General features: G+C 39.2%; 1 protein-coding gene and 1 long non-coding RNA gene across 13 annotated transcripts in view; one reads left to right on the top strand and one right to left on the bottom strand.

Annotated features, from left to right (window-relative positions):
• The window catches only part of TRPS1 (transcriptional repressor GATA binding 1), a 239541-nt gene that overhangs the window by 57250 nt on the left and 157327 nt on the right, over positions 1–24964 (bottom strand). The gene's annotated exons all lie outside the window — the stretch shown is intronic.
• LOC140001820 (uncharacterized) lies at positions 476–8754 on the top strand. Its single transcript, XR_011807369.1, has 3 exons — positions 476–1055; positions 5082–5185; positions 7884–8754. It is a non-coding gene; the product is annotated as an uncharacterized lncRNA (long non-coding RNA).

Raw genomic sequence — 24964 nt, 5'->3', positions numbered from 1 at the left:
AGGAATTATGTGAGATTATTAAAAATAATATATTATTGCATTTCTAAGTTAACAGAAAAGAATAAATGCCTGGTGTATGTCAAGCCAGAAAGAACCAAAACACAAACAGTGGATTTTTCTGTAAATACTATGAAAGGTTTGGAATTTATTTGAAAGATACATACCAATGATCAAAAATTGATACTTCTCTCACACCTTTTTATTTCTGTTTCTAATAAATTGCATAACTTTAAAAGAAAAAAAAATGTTCTTTTATCACTCAGTGCTTTCAGAATTCCAAAGCAATATATGAAAGCACTACTTTTCTTTTTTAATAAAGTAAAATTAACTTAATTTGAACATCCTCAGGGCAATAAGAACATTATTTTTCTTCACTACAAATCAACCCAACTGTTTCTCAGTATTTAAGAATTACCTTTAGATTTTAATTTGAAAATCCAAGCACTCCTCCTGTTTTTAAATTCATTAATTACACTGTTCTTTATATTTATACTATCATGGAGCACTACTGTTAGATATTGAAACTGAAATAATTTTCATCTACCGACACAATCATTATCTACTCATTAAACACTGCAGAATTCAAAGATGAGTGCAGGAATTTATGAAAAAGATAAGATGAAACAGTTTTTAAAAAAGGAAGTGCACTTGTCAAGGAAGTTTGCTATCTGTCTATATAGAAAATACTGAGAAGTCCTGGGGAAAAACAAACAAACAAACAAACAAACAAACATTTTCTTTGTTTTAGTGTCATTAAGGAATCACTTCAGCACAGGCAATTTTTCACACTGCACAGTTTTTAAATATATATTGCAATTTTGGTAACTATGCTGTGGTTTCTAAAATGACAACAAAGAAGTAAAGCCATGCCCCTGAGTACAGCAGGTGACTTTCAATCGTTGCCTCCAAAGCTGATGACTCCTCTTCTATTGTCTGATCAAGGCTTCTAACTTGGAGAGTGAAGAGGGAGAAGAGGAAAACTTCCAATCTGTGCCACAATGAGAGAGCTGTTAAGCGCAGTGCCACAGGAGTTGTTTGTGCCTTTCATATTCAAGGTAAACTAGAGCACTTTCCAAGTAATGAATTACTTCTTGTCCGCAGGCAAAGTGAAGAGTGGTATAAATCTCTTGTGTGCATGTAGCACACTAAAGCCTGTTTAAGAATTTAGTTTAGCAATTTATGGAACATCTCTGGTGACTTCAAGGGGATATTAAGGCATGTAGATCATTGTAAATATCATAAAAACACAACAGAGGTACAAGAGGAGAGAAGTTCCCCATAGCACCATGATTTCTTTAGTTCAGCTTGAACAAACTCTAGAAGATGATATAAATTTGTAACATGTATTTGTACCACTGTAGTGCTGGCCACCTCACCAGTGCAGTCAGCATCCAGCCAAACAGAATGATGAGTTCTGTAGTTTTTTTGTAATTTTTTGTGATACTTCCTGGTTCTTTCATTATAACAGTGCTCATCCAAATTAAAAAATCGGTTTTCTTATAAGCTACACAAGCCCGTCAATCATTCTGAGACTTCGTTCTAGCTCTTCCACTGATGTTGTGCATGACTTTTAGTCTTTTACTTACGTTCATTTCCACAGCTGTTCAAAACAACCCACCCGACTTCTCATGGATACAGCCTGATTCCATTGTCTGCCTCCTTCAGGTCCCCAAAAGACATTGCCTACATTACAAATCTGTTCAGTAACTTTTGGTAGCAGGAAATGCACAGGAACAGCACAACTGTCATTAGCTGCAAGAGAAGTGTGTGGCTGACTTTAGAGGAGCAGCTCACACCATGCTTCACTCCGCTGCATTTGGCAATGACCAATCCATGGCAACTTTTTTTCTTTTCATCTGATGTAGAAGAATGCTTAAAAAGCAGCGAGATAGTTGTAACTAAATCACAACCTATTAAAAAAGATTCTTGTTATTTTAAGATGGAGTTATCTTCTCTGAACCCAGAACAGACAGTCATAACAGCACCTCTAATGCATACAGGATTAGAAGGCAGTGCAGAGCTTTGCTTCCTTTCTCATGTCACTAAGAGCCACCATTTTTTTACAACTCAGTATTCAGGCAGACACCTGAAGTCACGTTCTAACTCCATACATTTGCAACTGTTCCTATTTATTTGAGACCACTACTAGTTCAGCATATTTTTTATCATGACAGTATTGTGTATGTCTAAATGTGCATTTAAGTAGTCCTTTTTTAATTTAGCATTTCAGCCCAGAATAAACCACCAGTCTTATCCATCACTTGCATTTACTACCAACTATATTTGCAGTGAAATAACAGGGGTATACTACAAAGAGAACAAAATCACTTCCACTGCCCATTAAGGAAACTAGAATTAATTCCACTGATCTGCACTCAACCATCTTTAATTAAAAGATCATAAGCATATAAGTGGCTTTGATTTCTTCTTCTAATGTCCTCCTCAATTATTTATTGAACTCACCTTCTCACATCTGTGCACATTTTTCCACTAGATGAATATAAAATATAAATGTTGTTACACTTTTGAGCATTTCCAACCGCAGCACAAATGATATTAACCCCTTATTCAACTTAGGCAAATATACATACTAGTCAGCCAAAGTGAGGCTAAGTAATGCTACGACAAACTGAACATGTAGAATATAGCTACAAAGCCATTTGAACATTTGAAATGCACTTTAAGATTTATCTACCTGATACCTGAATAATTGCAAGAAAGCTTCTACGTTAACTTTTATAATGACAGTCTTACTACTAATGATTCGGCATGCTTAAGCATATCCTTGGAAGTTTCTCCTCCATGGATGAGTAGGAATGAAATTTATAGGAACTTACAATGCATGTTCTTAGTAAGTGCAAATACTGCCCTGTATACTAGAGACCTGTAGAAAGAACCCAATAGTATGTCCTAAAGCAGAAAGCAAGTCTCCAATTGTATTTTCCTGCTTATAGCATTTGCAGATATTTACAGATAAACAGCTGCTAAAACTTTCCCATATATGTCTGTTTCCATTATTTGTTCTATCATGTAAACAATGATCGCTACAAAACCCTTGCAGTATGCACTATGCAACATAACACCTCTATATACTCCTTTAGTTTCCTTTTATAAGCATTTCTCTGGTTTCAGGCTATGCAAAAATGCATACTTATCCATGTTAAAAAATAGTTAATTTCTATCCTTTAAGGAAAAAAAAAAAAAAAAGAAGAAGAAAAAAATTTAAACTGGTAATCACACTCACATCTCTGAAATGTTAATCCAGGACTGCAGCATATCTGTTCTATCACAAAAGATCTCTGAAAACCCTTACTAAGTAAAGCCAGAGTTCTGAAGTGTACAAAGTTAAAAGAGCAAAAACAGCTCACCACAGTATTTATTATAAACAACTGCCTTCTGAAGATGGAAAATCAATATCTATGTGCAAACAAAAGTGTTCCGTGGAAAATGTTACAGAAAAGTGAGCCCCCTTTCATTACAGAACACTGGAAGTTCCTCTCCATCCCTTTTCTTTTTAGTGTGGATAATTATATTTAAAAGAGCATGTGTGCTTGCATTTGCACAGAAGCTAAAAAACAAACCATGAAAGGTTCTGGATGGCAAATTCTAGGAGTCTTGTTTCTGAGAGTATGGGAGAAGCTGTGTAACTTAATTTCTCTTCTTGGAGGGACAGGATGGAAAGAAAAGAAGGAAGGATTTCCTTGTATTCTGAAATATAGGAAAAAGCCCTATAAAATTGGGCTTGTTGCAGTTTCAGCAAGAGTTGAAGCTTTAGCAAGAGCTGGTAACCACATACAAGGTTACTTTACTGAATAAATATACTCGTATCTCAGAAACAAATGAAAACGAACTGTATTCAAGTATACAACCATTCCTTTAGTCACAAGAATCCCATGATGAAATGCATTAACCCACAGTAGATGTACACAGAACTGCTTGAGATTTTTCTTGAGGTCACTGGTCAAGAAGCTCAGTGCTGAACATCGTGCTATTCTCCTAAATTGTTCATGTGACAAGAAGCATCTCTCAGAAATGATAACTACTATTTAGATGCCATAACCTCTTTAAGTCCAAGAACTGAAGACAAAAGCATCACTTTTGGAAAATCCCATTCCACTCCTGGTACTGTGGTTCCAGTATTTGGAAAAATGGCATTAATTCGAACTGAGTATCACTGGAACTAGACTGATCAAATGAAATTTTGGTACTTCTATTATATTGTTTCCTAGATTGCTTGTTTGCCCACTTAAAGTCACCATATGTAATTTGAAAAACACTCTTTGCTGGTATCTTGAGATCAAAGTAAAGATCTGCTCCTTTTCCTTGGCCCTAAATGACAGGTGTCATTTCTGCACTATTTTATCCAGTACTAGCTCTGTTTTCAGGACAAAGAATCTGTTCTGCATTCATCAAGATTTCAGTTACAACAGAAATCATTCTAGAAGTGTCTTTTGGGTTTAAATGTGTTCCTCCTCAAAGTTGTACATCTTCCAGAAGTTTGGAGAGATGAATTTGGTATTCAGAAACCAGAAAACCCTCCTATAACATTTACAGAAATATTAAAATGTGAAGAAATATCTGTAGAAACACACACATCAGCGTATCTTTTCTACTTAAACAGTTTTTTTCCTACTTTGTGTTATGTGTTAGGATGTTATTGTTTTCACAGTGAGAGGATCAGTTTTGTGAACCGGTTGAGCTTTTGCCCTGCTACACAACTAGCATATATGAGTAGCTTATTATTATACCCGGTTTTATCAACCATTTATTTTGATGTGACAGATGATTACTTAACAGTAAAAAACGCCAAGTGGGCAGAACTCTATTCAACAAGAAAATACAGAGACCAGGACTATGCTGCAATGCTGATGCTTTTCTATTCTCACCTTTTAATTCTCTGCCCTTCACCTTGCCCAGGTGCCAACCTAAATGTAGTCACTCCTGAAAGCTGAGGCTCATTTACCACCTCTTTCATTTACATGAGATGCTGACCTAAGCTGAACAAAACTGCTTTCCCTGATCCCTGTGTGTTTTTGTGCGTATTTGTCCACCTTCTGCTTGATCCCCTTTTGTCTCTGCAGGAACTACAAGCAGTGTATCTAGAAGGAGAAGTGGAAAAAACAGATCCAGGCAAGGATGAAAGAGAAGAGGAAAAGCCCTAGGCAGGAGGAGGCTCTGCAGAGAGGTTAGCCCCTTCCCCTCCTTGAAAGATGCCAAGTGACTCTTTACCACACGATACTGTTCTCTTTTTTGCAAGTATCTTAACTGTACAACTCGAACTTGTTGAGAAACCATAAAGAACAATGTGCATGCTTCTAAGAGTCTCTGTAATAACCCCTAACATGATTTTTCCCAGGATAAGTCTGCAATCATTTAAGAATATGCATCATAAAAATCAGTGAGCTGCAGTGAGACAGCCCCATTACCACCCATGATGTAGGTTGGTCCATGCCACCATTCAGCATGACACACATTATATGCATATAGTTGGCCTATCATCCACACCCCGCTGCTGAGTTGAAAAATGCCCAGTGCCAACACTTTACTATGCCAGTGGAAATACAGTTCATTGGCTCATTTCCACGTTACGCAATCTCATGAAGTGGTTTTAAGTAGAGTTTGGGACTGTAGGGAGATTGAATAAAGGTGACCAATTCTGCTAACACTGAATATGAGAGAAGAGGGAAAATAGATTTAAAAAGAAAATAAGCATTTTGCTAGAAATTACACTGGGACTGTGTTTCACATGCAGACATCAATACAATTATTTTCTGTTTACTGTTCACATTGATATAAGTTCCAATACTATATTTTTCTGTTTGAAACTTCCTCGAAGTTAAACAGAGCTAGATATATGAAATAGATGTGAGCCCAGTCTGCCAATGATTACTCAAATATACTCATTTATTTCTCAAATACATGAGATTAATTTCATACATTTTTAATGCTCTTATTAACTCTGTTATTGACACATTTTCCCCCTGTATTCAAACTATTACTTCTAAGGGATGGGCATTAAGTGCCAAGCCTCAGAGCCCAAGCAAGAAGTTAATTCTGACAAAGCTATGGGAAAGTAAGCCCGTACAAAAGTACCTCTCCTTGCCTGCAGCTAGACAGACAGCACTAGAGCTATCGTAGTTTACAGCAGCCCTACCAAATGCTGATAGTTGCTCCAGTTTCTACAAGCCCTGTTGCGCTTTATAATCCTGCTCCTGAAAACGATCTGAGATGCAGGGAGGACTCGGATGCCTGTGTGGGCTGTCTTAATCCAGCCCTGTCTCCTGTGCTGAAGCAGGTTCCCGCAGGTCGGCGCTCCGCAGTGCAGGGTGCAGGGGAGTGGATCAGCTCCTTCCCCTCCTACAGGCAATCAGCAACATTTTGTTAAAGGGAGTCCCACTTCAGTGACTGCACAGCCTAACGTCACCGAGGTAGTAGAGTAAAGCAGTAGCATGTCCTAAATTAAACACCACATTTGAGAAAAGAAAGAAAGAAGAAATAAAAAAATCACGTATCTCTCACAGGAGATTTTCCCAGCCTGCTCCTTGGCTGCCCAAAAAAACATATTCTATCATTTCATTAACAAAGCCAAGGAGCTCATGCTGTGGCATCTCATCGGAGGGCACTGGAGTTAACAATGCAAGTGTGAGCTCCAGTGGCCATGGCAACAGTAGCTAATTCTTCTTCCCAATCAGGGTGGCAATTCTCTCCCATGGCTTGAATCAGTTACAAAACAAAATACTCTCAAAGACCTTTCAGAGCCAATAGCCTTGCAGCTAATCTGCTAATAGGAAATAATCTGCAGCTAATATACACATTCCAGGGCAGCAGTGTGTTTTCTTAATACTTTGTTACATGGGCCTCTTTCCAAAGAAAGCACAGCAAAGAATAGAAAACAGACATTCATTAAAAATAGCATAATACTACCTGGCCACTATTAATGCCTGAAACGTGCTGCAACTTGCATGGCTCTTAAATGGTGATTTGGAGAGGCAGCACTAGACAGACTGAATGCAATGCAATTAGATCAAAAAAGTTACATGCAGGATTAGTTAACAGCTAGTTCATGTGAAAAATCAGACTTGAAATGATTTCCACATTTCTTTCTTTTCATTTGGCCTTAATTAAAGGATCCATTAATAAAAGCACTGAGCCTACAAGTATGTGCCTCAGCAATATGCCATCTAGATGGATACAAGAAAACAGATATTAATAAGCATACACTAACTGTACACTCATCTAACTGTGTGCTGCAGGTTTAGACACACATTCTGCTGCCTGGGGTAAACACATGAGGAAACAGCAGAAACAGGCAGCGGGTGAGAGAGGCGTGCTGCAAAACTAGTTATGAATCACCCATTCTGCATCAGTCATGTCAGGAACACTTCACAGCATAGCTTACTTTGAATTCAGTAAGGGTAGGACTACACTTTTGAAAGCCTGAGTGTATCAACTGAGTCTCATGTGGTACAGGTCCAGGCACAGAGAAAGGCAGGGTGAGATCCAGCCTGCTTGGGACATAGCAGTTACCATTTCGTGCATGCAATTAAAACACAAAACCATAGATGCAGCACCGCTGTTGGATTAAGGAAGGGAGAATTACACCCACAGCCCCAGCAAGCCTAAATGCTGCCAGTGGAGGTGGCTGTGACAGCAGATGACTCCCCCAGCTTCATAACCATCTTTGCTAATCATGTGCAGCCCAAACCACCACATCTGCACCACCAACATGCTTCAAGTGAAACCAGAAATCACCCAATGCTTAGGTGTACCTTACTAAACTTATTATCATTGCATATTACTATTGTATTTAATATTATTATAATATAGTATGCAGTTCTGTAATTATACCATACTTTTCTTTCTTTTCCCTGCTGGTGGCAAAGCCAAGGAGACCTGGTCATTTCAGGCTGCTGCACAGGAGTCAAGCACAATTAGCAGACTGACTGGAAACTCTGGGGAAGACTGAGATAGACAGAAGTGACTAATGCACTGTTCAGTGCAGTGCAGGCTGAATGTCTTCCACTATCTCCTATGATTTTAGAGACATCTCTGGTTTGGGCTACTAAAATGTTTCATTTCTAGCCCTGTCTGTTAACTTTCCGAAACTCTCATTAACCAGGGTGACATTTCATAGATTTTCTCTTGTTCCTGAGATGACTGTTCTTCACTGTAATATATATATATTTTGTGTCTATATATAATATAAAAGCTAGTTTCTTTTAAATGAAGAGAAGAATAAATACAGATCCATTATGACCTTATTTTATTTTATTGAAAACTGCTTGAGTAATGAGATGTGAATGGGAAGGCAGCTCTATGTAATAGGCAAATAATTTTAGAAGCAACAAGTTTTTTCAAATGTTCAACTTACATCTGTTATGGAACTACCCAAGTCAAAGGCCTCTAAAAACAGTTATTTCTCCCAGTATAGAAATAAAAAGAGTGATGGTTTAAGAAACATTGGGAGCATGGCTAACAGAGAAAGACTTCCTCTACCTCTGTGGCCATCTCCTTTACATATAAATGCTTTTGTCTCTATCTCAAGATTTCATGTCATGCTATCTATTTCTGAAGTGTTTCATCCCCCCAGTCAATTAGACAATTTATGAGAACCAGTGAAAACTGGTTGCTTATGGATACGTGTCTAATGATTAACAGTGAGCTCCTCTTGCACTTGGGGTGTTTCTAAGAGCTGCTTCCTGCACGAGTTCCCTTTGAAGTCACACCAGGAGCTCATGCTGCACGCCCTCAGGCAGAAAGCTCGCAGGACAGGACCACTTCACGCGGCAGCCTGTTCCCATATCCTGCAAGTCACAGGAACAATATCTGCACATCTGCAAAATCCAGCTGAAACAAGCTGAAGGGCTGAGTTGTTTGGTAAGAACAGGAGGAGCAGAAATGACTGTGCAGACAGATGCAAACACCATTCTCTGCATAAATACAAGGACAGGATTGCATAAAGCCATGTTACAAAGTATACGAGACCAATGCGCTGTGATAAATCAAATTTTGCTTGACCTTGCTCGGAGCAAGAGGTTTTGCTGCTGTTCAGCGGTTTACATGTCAGTGTTTTGTATTTGGTGATAGCTGTTTTACAGGAACTGACAAACTGCATGATTTACCTTTGTGTGTTTGTTTGTTTATCTTATTCTGGTGCTGTGACTCAATCCCACCCTCTGTTAAAACAGCCTGAATCATTCCAAGCACACTCCGCAGAGAGAATGAGACTTCAATAGTGGTCAGTGCTAACCTACTTCTTCTCTCTAGCCATTGGCACAGTAAGTAAAAGCTCCTTGATTTTGATGGAGAAACACAAACAGGTCATTGCTGAGGGCTCTTGAAATTCCAGCAGAATCTCCGAACAGGTTGAACACACCGCACCCATCGCTCTTGATCCCTGACAAACTCAGAGCGTCTGGTATCTGTTTATCTCGATACATATTTTAAAGAGTTGCTTGAATAGCAAATTGTGCAAACAGGCAAACAGAAGAGAAAGAAAAAGAAATAAAAAAAAACCTTTCATCCCATTCTGACTTTCCCCTAGTTCTGGATGGTGATGGTTTGGTCCACAGCTCCCTGAGTCACTGTGCCCTGCAAGTCTTTACTTGGTGAGAGTCCTCAATGAGTATTGCCCATTTTTCAAAAGAAGAGGACGGAGGCAGGATAGGAGAGAGAAAATAAAAGCTGAACCCTTTAAAGTTACATGATTTTCAGCATCGAGGAGTGCTTTTATTTCTCTTTAAATCAGTTTTTATAATTTGAGTTGTCATGACAACATGATGCAACACTTCACTACCATGACAATCTGACAACTTTCAAAAACAGTAAGTGCTGTTTTTACTCTGTTTTTCAATCGCTCCCAAGGAAACAAGCTGTTATTTACTTCTGTGACGAAACTCATACGATACCATAATGGATCCAATGTCAAGAAAAATTAAAGCATAGAATGGGGGAAACAGGAATGGAAAATGTGCTTTTGTGTACATAATTACTCCATAAAAAGTACACATTTTTTCCACTCTCTTATCCGAATTCACCACCATAACTTTGCTAATTTCCACCTACGAATTCATGGACTTTCTTCTCAACCCAACGAGGACCGGTCCTTGATTAATCACTCAACTCACTGACTCAAAAATGGTCTGGTTTCTTACCAGCAATTTTATTTGGTGGTTTCATGCTTGGTTGTGTCCCAACATTTGGATACTACACAACAAACTGAAGTAAATGAAATCTCTGTGTGACCATGAGTTAAATCCAATGGAGCGATATATTTGCAAATCCCATCAACTTATGTGAGACTTGTGTGTAAATTCTATGGGGATAATAAATCCACTGGCTAACTCTCTGCTAGACTGAGCCAGGAAATGTTTCCAGACACTGAAACTTGGTTATCAATATTATTCAGCTGTGGAAAAAATCACTAGGATGACACCTACTCTGTCTAGCACAAACAATTCTCAGGAGTTAGAATGGACCAAAGACCACTCCCAAAAAAGCAGCATGGATGCAACCACCCTGTTCTGGAAGCCGAGGCAGTTTAAAACTACTAAAATGCGGCAGCTGGCCTCATTAATATGGGATGATCATTACGATCATTTTCTGAACCGGGCAGACATAGCCGTTGCTTTTCTAGCAGACTTTCTTTTGAGGAATATGAAAAAGTTCAGAACACTTGACATCAAAATACACTGCGTTAAAACCCCACTTCATGCATGGGTGGGCATGATGGAGGATCTGTTAAAGCACGGAGAGGCATGTATATAGCCCACACTACCAAATCCAGCTGAAGTGTGAGATCCTGTTATCTAAGGCTTGTGTCCAGGTGAATACTCAATACGGCCTTGGAGGGGCTTCCTCACTCCTGCCTTCCAGGCGGTTCCAGCACTCCCCTCACCAGCATCCAAGGCCTGGTCACAGCCAGGGGGATGGTAAGGAACTGAGGCAACTTCCACCCGACACAACCCTGCAGTGTCTTGAGCATCAATGGTCATTCTTTTAAACAAATGACAGTGTCCTGGGTACTGATGCTGGAGCATGAAAAACCATATTACTTTTAGGACACTACAGCTGAGAAATTGCCATGTGTGTACAAACCTACCTCTATGATAAAGAGTTAAAATTTTATATATATATGTAACCAATATTTTTGGCAGCAAAGGTACGTGTTTGATAGCATCAATACCTAATTACAGAACATGAATCATTCTACAAATTAGCAAAGTCTCATGATTAATATTCTACCTCCCCATTTAAAAGATTTCATGCAGTTTTTCTACCCTATTCAGCAGTTTAGTGACAATTATTTACCCACATTAGGCTCACAGAAAGACAAGCTAAATCAGGGATTTCAGTGCTTCAACTTTCTTTTTATAAGAGGTCATGACTTTAGTTTTCAGCCTGCCTCGAAGATAAGAGCTCACTAGGAGAACTAAAGAACAGTTAAAAATCAGCTGCATCCTAGGCAATCTAACCCCTCCATCTCTTGCTTTTCTACAAGGGAATCTTTCCACTGATGTCAGTATAACCTAAACCAGAGAATAAGCACATTATACATAAGCTCTTGATTAAAAAAAAAAAAAAAAAAAGAAAGAAAAAAAAAGAAAGAAAGAAAAAGAAAACAACAACAACAACTAAGACCCACCCTGCCTCCAAAATCCCACACAGTTCTAATTCCACATCTTTATGTCTCTATTTATTGCAAGTTTCTGTTGACAGGAACAGATATAGCCTTTGTTTCCATTGGTATCTCGTTAGCAAAACAAGGTTGCCAAAAGCCAAAACAGTTCGAGATGTTGTTTCACAGAAGTTGCCTATAAACCAATTTTTGTTTATGTTTATCAGTTATGTATGTGTACGTTTTGTCACACAGGCCTGAAGTCAGGATTATCTTGCATTTATTCTCTTTATAGGTGATACCTAATGAAAATTACGGCACTTTCTGCTCTGTACTCTCAAAAAACACATTATATAATAACAGTTGCTCTAAATCACAAGCTTAGGCATTGCTGCTCTAGGCTCCAATTTCTTGTCAAACCAGGGTGATGTTTGTTATTTTACAGCCATCTCAATAGGTACAAGCAACCTGAGTGCAACCTGTCTCTATCGCTGTTCACAACTACTGATGGCAATTGCTTCTTAGGAAATTGCTTGGGTGAAGGCTTGCTGGTCTCTCACTGTGCAGAGACAGCAGAGGATGGAGCAGAGGGAGAGGAGGTGACATTCATTGCAGAGCAGGAAGGGAAAGTGGGGACTCAGGAAAATCATCAAGTTTCTGAATGGCAGAAGAGCCACTAGAGTCAGAAACTTATATGCTGGGAACCTACATTTTGACCCCGACATGCAGAAAGTGGAGATACTCATAGGCACCATCCAGATGGTAATTTGAACTAGTTGGCCAAAGTGCAGGCGATAAATCATTATTTAACATGGTCTGCAGAACCATGACAAAAGTGGAAAGGAGAAGTTGTATGATGATATTTTATTAGTAGCAGATAAATTGGTATGACCTGGGCATATTTTTAGATATTTGAATACTCATATGCAGTTTCAGTAGTGGTGTGTTATTAAACTCAGGCTGCTTCAATGATAAAAAATGACTTCTCTTTTCCATGAAATGTTTTTAACCAGAGAGAGAAAAGTGATATAATTTTTTTAAAGTCACCTCTCAAGAAATAACCCCAAATAGAGAAACTTGTAATGATGCACAATGAATTGGGACGACCACCTATGATTTTAATCTCAGTTGTGTGATGGATCTGTTTCCTATTGAGAGCTTAATAGGGAGCTGCACAATGTACCTGATAAGTTTTAGGGCAGCGTGAGGATGATGGAGAAAAAACAAGAGTGAAAGATCTTGAAAGCTCAAGAAAATTTGTACTGTCTGAAGAGTGTTGATCCAGAGGAATGTGGACAAGTGTTTCAGTGGTGGGGAGGGAGGAGGCACTATCAGCTGGGGTTTTTTGTCCTTTCAGAGCTTGTTGGACTGGAAAACAACTTATCCATTCTTCTAGTCCCATACTTCATAGACTCTTGCTTTACCTCACATTTGCAAAAATATTTACTTTAAAATCAAGTAAACATTCATCTCACAGAAATGTTGTAAAATACTCTGTAAGTTAGCAAACTTTATCTTTACACAGATGAATTATATGAATATGCTTAGATGCCACTTAAATGTGCAAATATACCTGAACCTTGCATGCATTTGAAGCAAAAATTCAGCACATTTTGTGGGGAAGCTATGTTAGGAAAGCAAACAAAGCATTTTGGATACTACTACCAGAATTTAAACTTTAAGGATGTAAAAATGACATACACATTAGCAGGAATGAACATTTGGTGAATTATCATTCCTCAGGAAGACATGTATGCATTGTCTTTCCTATCAAATGTGTTTTGTTTGCAGTAGTAGACCCACAACTTCCCTTTACTTTAGGTGTTTTTCTGAAGTATTCGTGACATGACATCAGCGTGATTCATGCTTCAAGAAAGAACAGGAATAGCAAGAATAGCAAGATCACAAAGCAAGCACATTTCCCCATATTTTGAATAAAAACACAGACTTAATAAACATAATTTCTTATTCCTTTTAACACTGACATTTTACATTATACTTCCGAATGGGCCTCTTAATATCATAATACTTGTAAACCTAAACTTATGTTGAATGTCACTTTTACAGTTGTAATAAGAACAATACGTAAATATAACCAAAGTTAATACCTGACCTCTTAAAGTTAAAATACTTTTGTAAAATTTATTTTGTGTAGAAGAGCAACACTGTCAAACAGCAACATAAATAATTTAAAGATATAGCATATTCCATATCACCTAATAAATTCTGGACTATTAAGTACGTACATACACACATCTTATCCAAAGTTCTTTCTTGTCTGTTCAACATTAAAAGTATCATGACACTTTTGTAAGAGGTTTGCCATGAAGTGCTTAAGCCTTTCTTTCGGTTGTATTCTGTATTTGTTTGAGACCCCATTTCAGTCAGGTTGCTATAATTGTGCTTTGAAATGGAAGCTAAGAAAGAAGGTACAATATTGGCGGTACTGTATCAGTAGGGTATCTTGAGTTTGCTTTCCTTGTATTTAAGGCAGAAAATCTGAAAGTTGCTACAAGTTGTAGCAAACATTACATCTGACAGCATTTACTAAGACTGTCAGTTTTCTGAAACTATATTGCATACACTGTAAACATTTGAGAGTGCAAATGCTTTTTCTAACATGCAATCCATAGCAAAAAAAAAGATGAACGTGTTTAAAGGGGAAGTATGATAATATAAATAAATAAATATTAATCATCATCATCATCAATCTTCCAACAGTTTCCCACAGAATTTGTTGAGAAGGTACAGAAAGGCTGCTGATGACCTGTTTAAGCATTTCCTTCTTTTTAAACTGAAAGTCACTTAAAGAAATTATTGTATAAACCTACTGTGTCAAATATAAGCGAGTTGATTGGTAAATATTAGTGTGTTTTTCTATCACTGGAATTTGCAGCAGAAGCAAGTATGTAAGATACATGACACGCAGTACCAAAAAAAAAAAAAAAAAGTTTGGCTGAACTTGCTTGAATAATTTATTTCAGCTATCCCAAACCATGAGTGCCAAGCTTCATCACAAGGTAATCACCACTTCCATCAAAAACTTTGCATGTTGCAAGGATGTACATTTTAAGATACTTCCATATCCAAGAAGCAATATGCTGAAGTTTTCCACCTTGGAGAACATTCACAACTAGCAAGGACGGACAACAACCCTAAGTCATATGCATTGAATGCAGTAATCTTTTTTTTTTTTTTTCTCCCCTGACTGGACAGTCTCATGCAACATAACCTCTTCATTTCAGGGATAGGTTTATCCCTGCATATTTGGACTGACTTTTACTGGACACAGTCTCTCACTGATCACTGATAATTTCTTGGACGAAGAACTCAGTACGGACTTGGATTTGCAATGGAGCTCAGCTCTCACCGATGCCCCCACAATTTGGCTGCTCATGCCTGTGAGTAGAACATAATTCAAAATCTAGCACCTTATCTAGATGCCCCGGAGCTGTTTTGAAAAATTGGCCTTGATCCCAGCCTGTCTCACTCTACTTTGATTTTCAGAGCAAGAAACTGTACCACAAACAGTCATTCAGTCACAGTCACATTCATGCATCCAAAACCTGCTTGCCCCTTGTACAACTCCCTCCTCCTGCGCTTATCTCAGCGGCAGCCATTTTCTGTTCCTTTTGCAAATTTGCACCTCATTTCAGGCAGACTTAGAACTAAGCAAAATTGAACACAGATTGGGAGCAAAATCTTATCTTAAAAAGCAGAGACAAAAGAATATTTGTGATTTTTTTTTTCAGCCATTTGTTTTCAACCACCCTTTTTTTCATCCAACTGCAATGCTAGCACTTCAGTGCTACTGATACACTGACATTCCTGCCAGAAAGGCAAGGAATGGCCAAGCTGCCTTCCTGTCTGCTTTCCTAGGAAGTACAGCATTGCATTCACAAAATGTCAGCCCATTTTCCTGAGGTAGAATCCTGTGGCACATTCGTTTGTACAACAGACACAAGTCCCCGTTCCCTAAACCACAGTGTCAGAGCTGTTTGTATTTAATGTGTGTGTGAGACGGGTTTGTTACTATTCCCCACTGTCCCCCAGTCAGCTAATACCATTACCTGGCAACATGTCATGTAATTTCAAAACCAGTGCTCTACCTCCAGCACCACCCCAGAAGATTACTTTAGTAAAGCACTTATTAGTATGTGATATTAAAGGTTAGATCTCCCACGAGGGAACATTCCTTGATATTAGCCAAGCCATCAGACTAACAAACACTTTCTATAGTTTTAACATATGGATTACATTTGAACTGACAGTAAGTTTTCCTCGGACTGATAGCCTGCCGCCCCCATTCATGGTTGTGCTTATGGGGCTCTTTTAAGCACCGCTGCCCTAAAATAAACTCCTACTATTCCTACAGGATTTCACACCAGCCAATTTAAATATTTTAATAATGAGTAAAAAGTTTAAGATGAAGATAAAATATTGTGTCAAGCCACAGACAGTGCTGACAGTTCAAAAAGAAAATGCTTTCTTTGCAGCATCCATGAGCACATCTGTGTCTGTAGGCCATGTTGCAGCTCTGGTTTGCTCAGGATTCCCTGTCTCACTCTCTCCCCATCCAAACCAAGCCTCCCTCAGCAGATGTGCAAACCAAAGAGCCACTGAGCCAGAAACAGCCACAGGCCAACACCACAATCTGTGACTGGAGGTCCTGCTGGAGGTCAGAGCATGGTGGCCTTGCCCAGAGAGGCCCAGGCCATGTGCTGGTGGTGGCCACCATGGTCCCTGCTGGTGCGTTTCTAGGGAGCCCCAGAGAGCTTCTCAGTCCCAAGAGCATCAATACAACTTTCCAAAAAAGGTGTCTTCCTTGGAAAGCCATCTTCCCAGGGTAATGAGAGCCAGGTCAGCGCTCAGGAGTACCTGTGAACTACACACTACTGGCCTTTACCCAGGAGGGCATTTTTCAGTTCAATTGAAAATTGAATTTCCCTTGCCTCTGAAGAAAACACGGGGCTGATGTTAAAACTTTCTCCATCCTGTTTGAGTTTTTTATGTAGAGTTAAAAAGTAGGCTAACAGATTTTCCCTACATCCACCATGTTCTGGCAGAAGGAAATGCTTCAGATTTCATGCTTATTTGGGTTTCTGAGTGCCAGTCACTGTTTCTGTTTTTATTTATTTAATAGCTATCTGAAAATACAAAACTTAGCAACATGTTGTGTAGCTGATTTGGCTGATAATGTCTTTTTTTTAAGCTCATTTCCTGCTTTAGGAGATCATGGTAACACAACTAGGTATTTTTACTCTACTAAGACAAGGCACTGCATTAAACCAAAGCAAGAAAAAAAAATGTTGAAGAAGAAAAAAGAAAAAAAAAAAAAAGCTAAAGCAACTGATGAAAGATTACTTGTTATCTTTAGATTCAGTTTCATGTATCCCCCTTTTTGAATATTTTTATTATTAACTAAAGTAAATTCATCTGTGCACAAAAATTAGAAAATGATACATAAAGGCAGAAGCTAACTAAAATGAGCTGATACAATTCTTTCTATTTTGGGGGGGAGAAGGGAAGATTTAATTGGGAGGGGCTTTAGCCAAGGAGAACAAGGATAAAATTATAGAATTGTATCTAACAAAAAATCTAACTAGCAAATTTTTTAATATAAAAAGCAAATTAAAAAGTCAGAAAAAGCCCTAATTGCTTCTCAGCAGTGATATAGCTTGCTTCAGTGACTATTGCCATGTCTTATAGCTGAATTCTGTAAACATTTTCTGTGCTGATAGAGAAGGGTGCACTTTACATTCCTTTCTCAATATGGTAAAGCTGTAACTTATACCTCTGACTTATCACAGCATTGGGAAACACATGTTTTCCCCTTATTTGGTAGCACAGAGCATCTGGAAAGGAAAAGGGACATGCCTCACAGTACCAACTGTGAACAACTATCACAGTAGACCTGCCTAAAAAAGCTGGCACAGCACCTAGTTTGAGCAGGATATATAGCAAAGCTGCTGATGTGCCTACCACTGCAGAGGATCTGAAACTCTTCAAGTGTCTAGAGGAAAAGGTGCAAGAGAGGATGGAAGGACTTCTGCACAACATTTAGCATCGAGCTTAGGGTTCAGCTGTGCACCTTGCTGCTGGCTTCCTGTGAGCCAGCACCCAGTTTTCCAGTTCCCAGAGCAGGCTGTAACATACCAAAATAAATTGGCAGCTAGTTTTCAGTGGAAGGTGGAGTAAGGAGGAAGACTGCATCACTGAGAAGCTGAAATTCGCACTGTGATGCACTCTTACCCTTCCCAGAGAAGACAATGCAGGGAAGGGAAGGGCTATGCTACTTCTTCTGTTATAAAGGTCAGAGTTGTAGGGCAGCTCTCTAGCTGAATTCAGTATGGCCTCAGCTGCTAAAAATATGTGAGTAAGGTAGATCTTAGGAACCACAGTACCAACTCAGTACCCTCAATACCCTAAATGCTGTGTTCGGAGGTAGCTAACCACTATGGGTCCCAGAATTGGTGATACTAAAGCTCAGAAGTGGAATCAGAAACATTCAGTTCCGAACAAGTGCTGGAAGCTCTGAAGTTTGTCTGCTCTGAGCAGCTCTGTACCAATTTTCTCATCTGAAAGTTCATGAGCTCATGAGCCTCCCTCTAGAATACTAAAATAGCCCTCCCTCTTCCAAAACTTGACTTTGATTCCTAAGGTGCAGAATAAGAGGTAATCATTTAGTGGGAAAACCTCTAACACAAAAAGTGAAAGGACGAAGACCTGTTTCCTTTCCCTTCAAAACATCTCAGCCACACCTCCTCGAGAATCCTGATCTCTGCACCGTAGTCCAAGGCTTTTCCACATGGGACGTGAAAACCACAGGGACTGACGAACAAATATGTCCAAGCTGCTGAGTGCTTTCTCCTGCACATGCAAGCAGCTGGGAGCCAGAGCGGCTGCTGCAGCTGATGATGGCTTTTAACATCAGCACGTCTGGAAACTCCTGGTCGGAGCAGTGTCAGGAATGAAAAGTGTCCAAGGGTTCAGCTCACACCCTAACAGTGAGATGATCCGCCCTCCTGACTGCAGCCATAAGCATCTGATCACCATACTCACGGTATTTTAAAAATCTCCTTAGTATCCTAAATTTTATTTGTGTCCAGTAGCACTTCTGGTCTCACATACACAGAGCAAAGATAGAACAAAACAAAACAAAAAAGACTTAAGCTGAGCTCCAAGGAGGAGAACACGTATTAGGTAGAAAGCTGCTAAGGATGACATTATTATCCCCTGTGGATAACCTGCAGATGGGCATGCATCCTTTGAAAAGCAGTTGGCGTGATGCTGTTACTAATACTGTAAAACAACCACCCGCCATCTCGTCAGAGGCAGCTGGCGGGAGCCTTCCTGTCAGGACGTGTTATGGAGGCGCAGAGCTCCCACACACGTCCTCCCAGTGGTAGTATTTTGCCAAAAGAGGCATCAAACTATGGTTACGAAACCTGATCAAAAAGCGGAGTTAAAGTTCAGTTCATTCCTGTCCCCTTGAACAGCAAGAAAAAACTGCAGACATCCAATTTCTGCGGGCAACTGTAGAAGAAGGTGGTTTTAGTGCCCTCTTCTGAATGGAAAATTAAAATAGAGGGCTAAGTGACTTTTCCAAGGACACAGGTCCAATCAGTGTCAGGCTCCTGAAGGGAAATTCCTTAGAAAGTTACTCTGCAGAAAGTCAGAGTTACTGCTCCCCCTTCCTACAAAGTTTGGATACTCTGCATCTAGAAACACAACTACAGAGGTTTGTTTTTTTTGTGTGTGCGTTTTTTGGTGGTTGTTGTTTTTTTCTCTCTCGCAATACATATATATGCATATCATCCCCCATAATGTATCAATTAAGTCAATCTCATTTCTTCAGATCTTTACTTGCTGAAAGATTGTTTCAAGGATACAAAAGCGAAGCCAAACAAAAATTTCTGTATGGGTGCTTTTGAAGAAAACAACTACACAAATGATTATCTGGCACGGGTGAGACAGAATATGACAACCAAGGGAGAGCATTCAAGAATCTCCAAGGATGAAGCAATTCCTACTGTTTTGAACTGCGCATATGAACCCGGAGTTGGACGGCAAATGCTCCCTGGGAGGAGCTGCAAAGGAACAGGCTGCGCAGTGATACAGCAGATGATGGTATCACTGTCCTACTGTTTCTGGTGAACTTTACCACAGGAAGCGGCTATAAAGCATTTACAGTGTCATAGGAGCCATGATCTGGGAGAACCCCTGGGGAACATGATGGAAAGAAATATACTCTCGACACAGAGAAGCATCATCGTGGTGTTAATGGCTCTGGTTGTGCAACTGAGCCTACTCTGAAGCTCACTTACACTCCCACTGTAACTGAATCCCAGTTTATGTCTATACACCTAACCCATCGGGAATTCTTATAATCTCCTGTCTTTGATATCTGAACCAGCTATCTTTAAAAATATTATGTTCCAGTGCAATCTGATTGTAGTGGGCTGATTCAGGATTTACTATATGGAAATATTGCAATCATCAAGCCAGTCTAAGTGATCACAGCAGTACCTTCTGGATTCAGATACACAGGAATAATTTTTTTTCATTCTCAAGATTTTAAAGTAACAACTACAAAAAACACTTCTAAAATATTATAGAACGGGATGCCTCTTTTAATCCTTGTTAGTGTTGGTTGTTGTTGTTTTTTTAATTTCATTTATATATCACCATTCCCCAGCATCAGTGAGGCATTCAATAAATAAAAAGAGAGACAAAGGCAAAAAAATCCCACATGAAAAGACATTTTCATTATGAAAAACAAACACGCCAAAGAAAATATCAACCACAGCAAGGCGTGTCCATATATTGAAATACACCCCTTCAAAGAAACAAATTACTGATTACAAACAACACATTAACGACATAAACACTATGAAGAGAAAGCCTTTCTTTTATTCTTTGTCACGAAACATAATGAACTGAATACTGAGATGACGGAGGAAAAGAGGGCTTAGTGAATCATTGTCAAATACCACCATTGTATGGAAAGCTTGCTTCTTGCATTACTAAGGGTTGTAAGAGTTTCTAAGGGTTGGCTTTATTCTTCTACTATAGATAGTACATGATGGTATTGTGACTTGTCCTTTTCTGGGCAGGTTGATGCTATCCACAAGCACTCACGGGAACTCCCCACGAACTGAAATTTATGTCAGTTGGATGTAGTTAATAAGCTAACAAACCAGATACTTGCAGCTGAAGTTAAAATGGCAGTTATAAGCAGATTTTTTTTCTGCATTAATTTCTCCAGGAAGAGAGAAGGGCCACTGTTTTACACCTACATTTTAATTTAGGCAGCACATAAGAAAACCTTTTCAGGCAGATTCAAATATCTTTATGCATGTATGGCAGAGGTTTATTTTAAGAAAAGCACCATAGGAATGCAGTAAGTAGAGCTGGCACAACCTGCTTATTTATTAGGATAAAATATGATTTTTGTTCAGAGATCCCTGATAATCTTGTTATCATTTTTCCCAGACTAGATGAATCATAGACTCTAGCGATTAAAAAGGCAACTCAGATCACCAGCACCTACTGCCCTGCTCCATACCAAACAGTTACCCCTACAGCACGGCCAGTGAGCCACACGAATCACTAGCAATGCCCATTCACAGAAACAAAACAAACATCCCCGTCACCCCGTGCCACCCTGTTTGATCTCACTGCAACTTGAAAGCGCTGCAAGGTCAGGCAGGGGCAAGGGCTGGACAGAAAGATCACTGTGCGATGCTGAGACACTCAGCAGGATACAGCGTTAGAGGTGCACTAAGTTTCTCTGCCTGTTTCCTGCTCTCACACCACCGAAATCACAGGCGATTCAGCAGAACTGGATGATGCCCTGGGTCAGGGCCAAACCAGTGCCCCAGCATGCTACTGGGGCCACTCAACTGCTGGATGTCTCGATCCTGGTTTGAGTGACGAAAATTTTCCACCACCTGTGATCATTAAAGATTCCCTCATGCTTTTGTCAGGGGAGGGTTAACCTTCCTGACCTAGGCAGGTAATTACTTCTTGCCTATTTTATTTCCACCTGGAGTTTTGGTTTCCTTGCTTTCTAGCCCAAATTACTTGGTGTTCCTAAAGGGTGCTGCTGTAAGTCACAGTTTATGGAAGCAATCCCTAAAGAGAACGATAGATCCCTTAAGAGTGGACTGTACCAAATAAAGCATAATTAGCAAACAATTAAAAGTGACTCATGTCAGAGCATACACATAATTTCTGGAGAACACATAGTTTAAAATACATTTCCTGATTCTTCCTGAAGTCTATAAAGCCAACCCTGAATTTATGATGGATAAAGGAAGCACTCTGCAATATGCCAGGAGATCAACAACAGAGGCATGCCAAATTCTTCTCTCCCATGCAACAACTTAGTATCGCTGCAGCCTCAGCCTCACTGGCTTCATTGACATTCATTTCGCCCAGGGTAAGACAGAGAAACTTTCAGGTCTCCTCATTCTCAGTCACCAGACTGACCAGACTGACTGTCTCCCTATTCTTAAGCCAAAGTACAAAGAAAACACTTCCTAGAAAAATGACAGCACGCTCAATGACAGCACCTCTGGAACTGTGTGAAAGTAAACTCTTCAGTACTTTGTGCAAATATCTTCTTGAGTTTTGATCCAACCACTTATTTTTTTACTGTGAATCTGGAACTCAAATAACCACAAGGTGAAATTCACTTGATTTTAATGTAATGTCCCCCGCCCCCTCCAAAAAAAAGTAACTCAAAAATGAGGCCAGCTTTGGTAAAAAGGGTTGTGAGCCATGGCAAGCCCTGTCTGAACTGAAAGTCTAGTCTGAAATCTAAAGCCAGGCAAGTTCTGTTTCATCCACAGCCCTGATCTAAAGGTGTTATATAGCTCTAAAACTCTCCACAACATCTGCACAATTTCTACCCGTTTGCTTGTGCCACTCTCCAATAAATAAGAAAACAGAGCAGGTACGTATTAATTGTTTTGCTATATGGCTCCTTGTGGAGGGAAGAAACTTGAGCCAAAAAATCAAAGAAGCTGAACTCATTTCCATTTGTAAAGAACTGCTTTACTGTCTGTCTGCAAATAAATCTCCTTAGTAAATAGCTCCAAGGTTGAACCAGAGAATATTGTATGGATCAAAGAATTCATGTCTTCCTGTGTAAAGTGAACAGGCCGCAAGCTCACTTGTTTGTCTAAAACAATTAGGGCTGGTATGAAAAGGAGGGGGCAGGGACAAATAAGCCGCAGCTGATTTTACTTTGCAAAATATTTGGGGGGGTCAAATTAATAACCGGTCAGGCCCCAAAACAGTCTAATCTTTGTCAATTGGTGCCAAATTATGCAAGGTGCTGCCAATTCTGGTTGTCTAACAAATCAGTACCAGTGTATGTTACTTCTAGGCTGAAGCTTGATTGATTCTGGTCATTATTTGGGCTGATCTCATTTGCACACATGGAATCAATATGCAGTCCAGATGTTCATTTGCAGTGAACCACTGAGTGAAACTACTCATCTACACGCAACTTTAATCCCGCCGTACAGCGCCGCAGCCCTATCACTTCTCTTCACCAATACAAAGATTCATACGGAACAAAAATCTATAAAACATTCTGCTAATATTTCTGTCAGCTGAATGACTTTTACAGTACTATATAAAGTTGACAGATAATGCATGCCAGTCCTAATTTGAGATAGACTTTTCTTTTGGGACTTCAACCATTGAGCAAGCAAACAGATTGAGCAGTAACATTTATTACAATGCATAAATCATTTTCCTGCAACTACTACAGGTCCTGCCTGAGGGTGAAACTTCTGAGTAGCCCATGAATCCTAATATACTGGATAAGTTACTAAATTGTATTGTCACTACGCCAGTTGCTTATCAGGAGCAAATTCATAAAGCTCTTCAAAAGTAATTCTGACAACCATTTTTTTATTCCATATGTAGGCTTTAAAAATATGTACTAACATCCTTTTTACCAAGAAAAAAACACATTTCACTTCATTTAATCTGACTGACATGGTTTACAATGATAGTTTTATATTGTTTTCTCCTGTGGTAAATTTAAGTGAAAATACCCATTAATTCAGCGTAGACATTAAGGTAATTGTATTCCACTCTATCAGCATTTACTGCAGTAAACCTACAGTCCTCCTCCATACAACTTTTTTTCTAAGATAAGCTTGTGCAAAAAGGTCTTATGAGACCACGCACTACAGCAATAGAGGCAAAAGGAACCCCTTGAATGGGATTTATATGCAAGAGAAGGCTCTATCATAGTCTGAGATATATGTGTGAAAGATCCTGAAAGTGTGTAAATGAAATCAGTAAATGAGAATCTGGTACCTGATTTTTGCAACGCTTATGAGATTAGTATATGAAGTAATACTAACATACTTTTGTTAGTGAAATCTAAGGTGGGGTGGTTTAAAATTCTCCCCTTAGAAATGAACTGCAGATGAAACAACTACAATAAATAGTGAATCATTCTTTAAAATTGCTCAACATTCTTTAACACAAAGCCAAATTCAAGAAAAAGATGTACTCAGTAACATCAATTCTACCTTTGCAGGTGATCAGTAAACTGATTGTCACTGTCACTTCTCTGAAATTGTTTATGCTTTCTAGGGCAATATATATATGTTTTAACTACCTAACCTAGATTTTTTTCTTTTCCTATTTCAAAAAAAAAAAAAAAAGTCTTTCCTCATGATGATGATTCCATACTTTAAGATCCATCTGTTTCCTCTGGCTCCTCTGCCATTTTGGCCTCAGTGGAGTCCTTTTAATTGCATTTAGCCTTATCCTGGATTGTATGAGCCTATTCCCAAGGATGTCTGGTTTTCATCAGGTAATGACCATTAATTCTGGCTGCATTTCCTTCTAAATCTTGTTGAATGGCATAAGAAACAGAAGCTCTATATTTTTTCTTGTATGCCCTATTGTTTTGGAAATGATGATTTTCTTTGGGCTTGGACTGAAGGCTTGTCATCCAGGCATGATGCTCAGACTGGAGAAGCCCTCCTATCTCTACTCATACTCTTTTCTTTGTAACTCCTGATCTTGCCTGTGTCATCCCCATGCACATTTCATTCACAAACCTCCAGACCGTTCCAGAAAAGTTGCATTTGCATCTGTAACTGGTCCTTGCATCACTTAAAGGCAGAAAGGCTCTCAGACGCAGGAAAGCACAGCTTGTGGTACTGCCACAGGTCCTCCTCTGGGCCTTACAAACCCAACCTCAAAAGACTCTGTAACGTAAGTAACATTTATGGGTTTCCAGTTCTGTACCCAGGGCTAATGTCTTGTTATGGTGAGTTTTATTTTTATGTGATCTGGTAACAGTTAATA

The sequence above is a fragment of the Anas platyrhynchos genome, chromosome 2 (genome assembly GCF_047663525.1).
Source record: "Anas platyrhynchos isolate ZD024472 breed Pekin duck chromosome 2, IASCAAS_PekinDuck_T2T, whole genome shotgun sequence".
NCBI lineage: Eukaryota > Metazoa > Chordata > Aves > Anseriformes > Anatidae > Anas > Anas platyrhynchos.
Note: the sequence above shows the minus strand (reverse complement) of the source record. Positions and strands in the feature narration are given on the sequence as shown.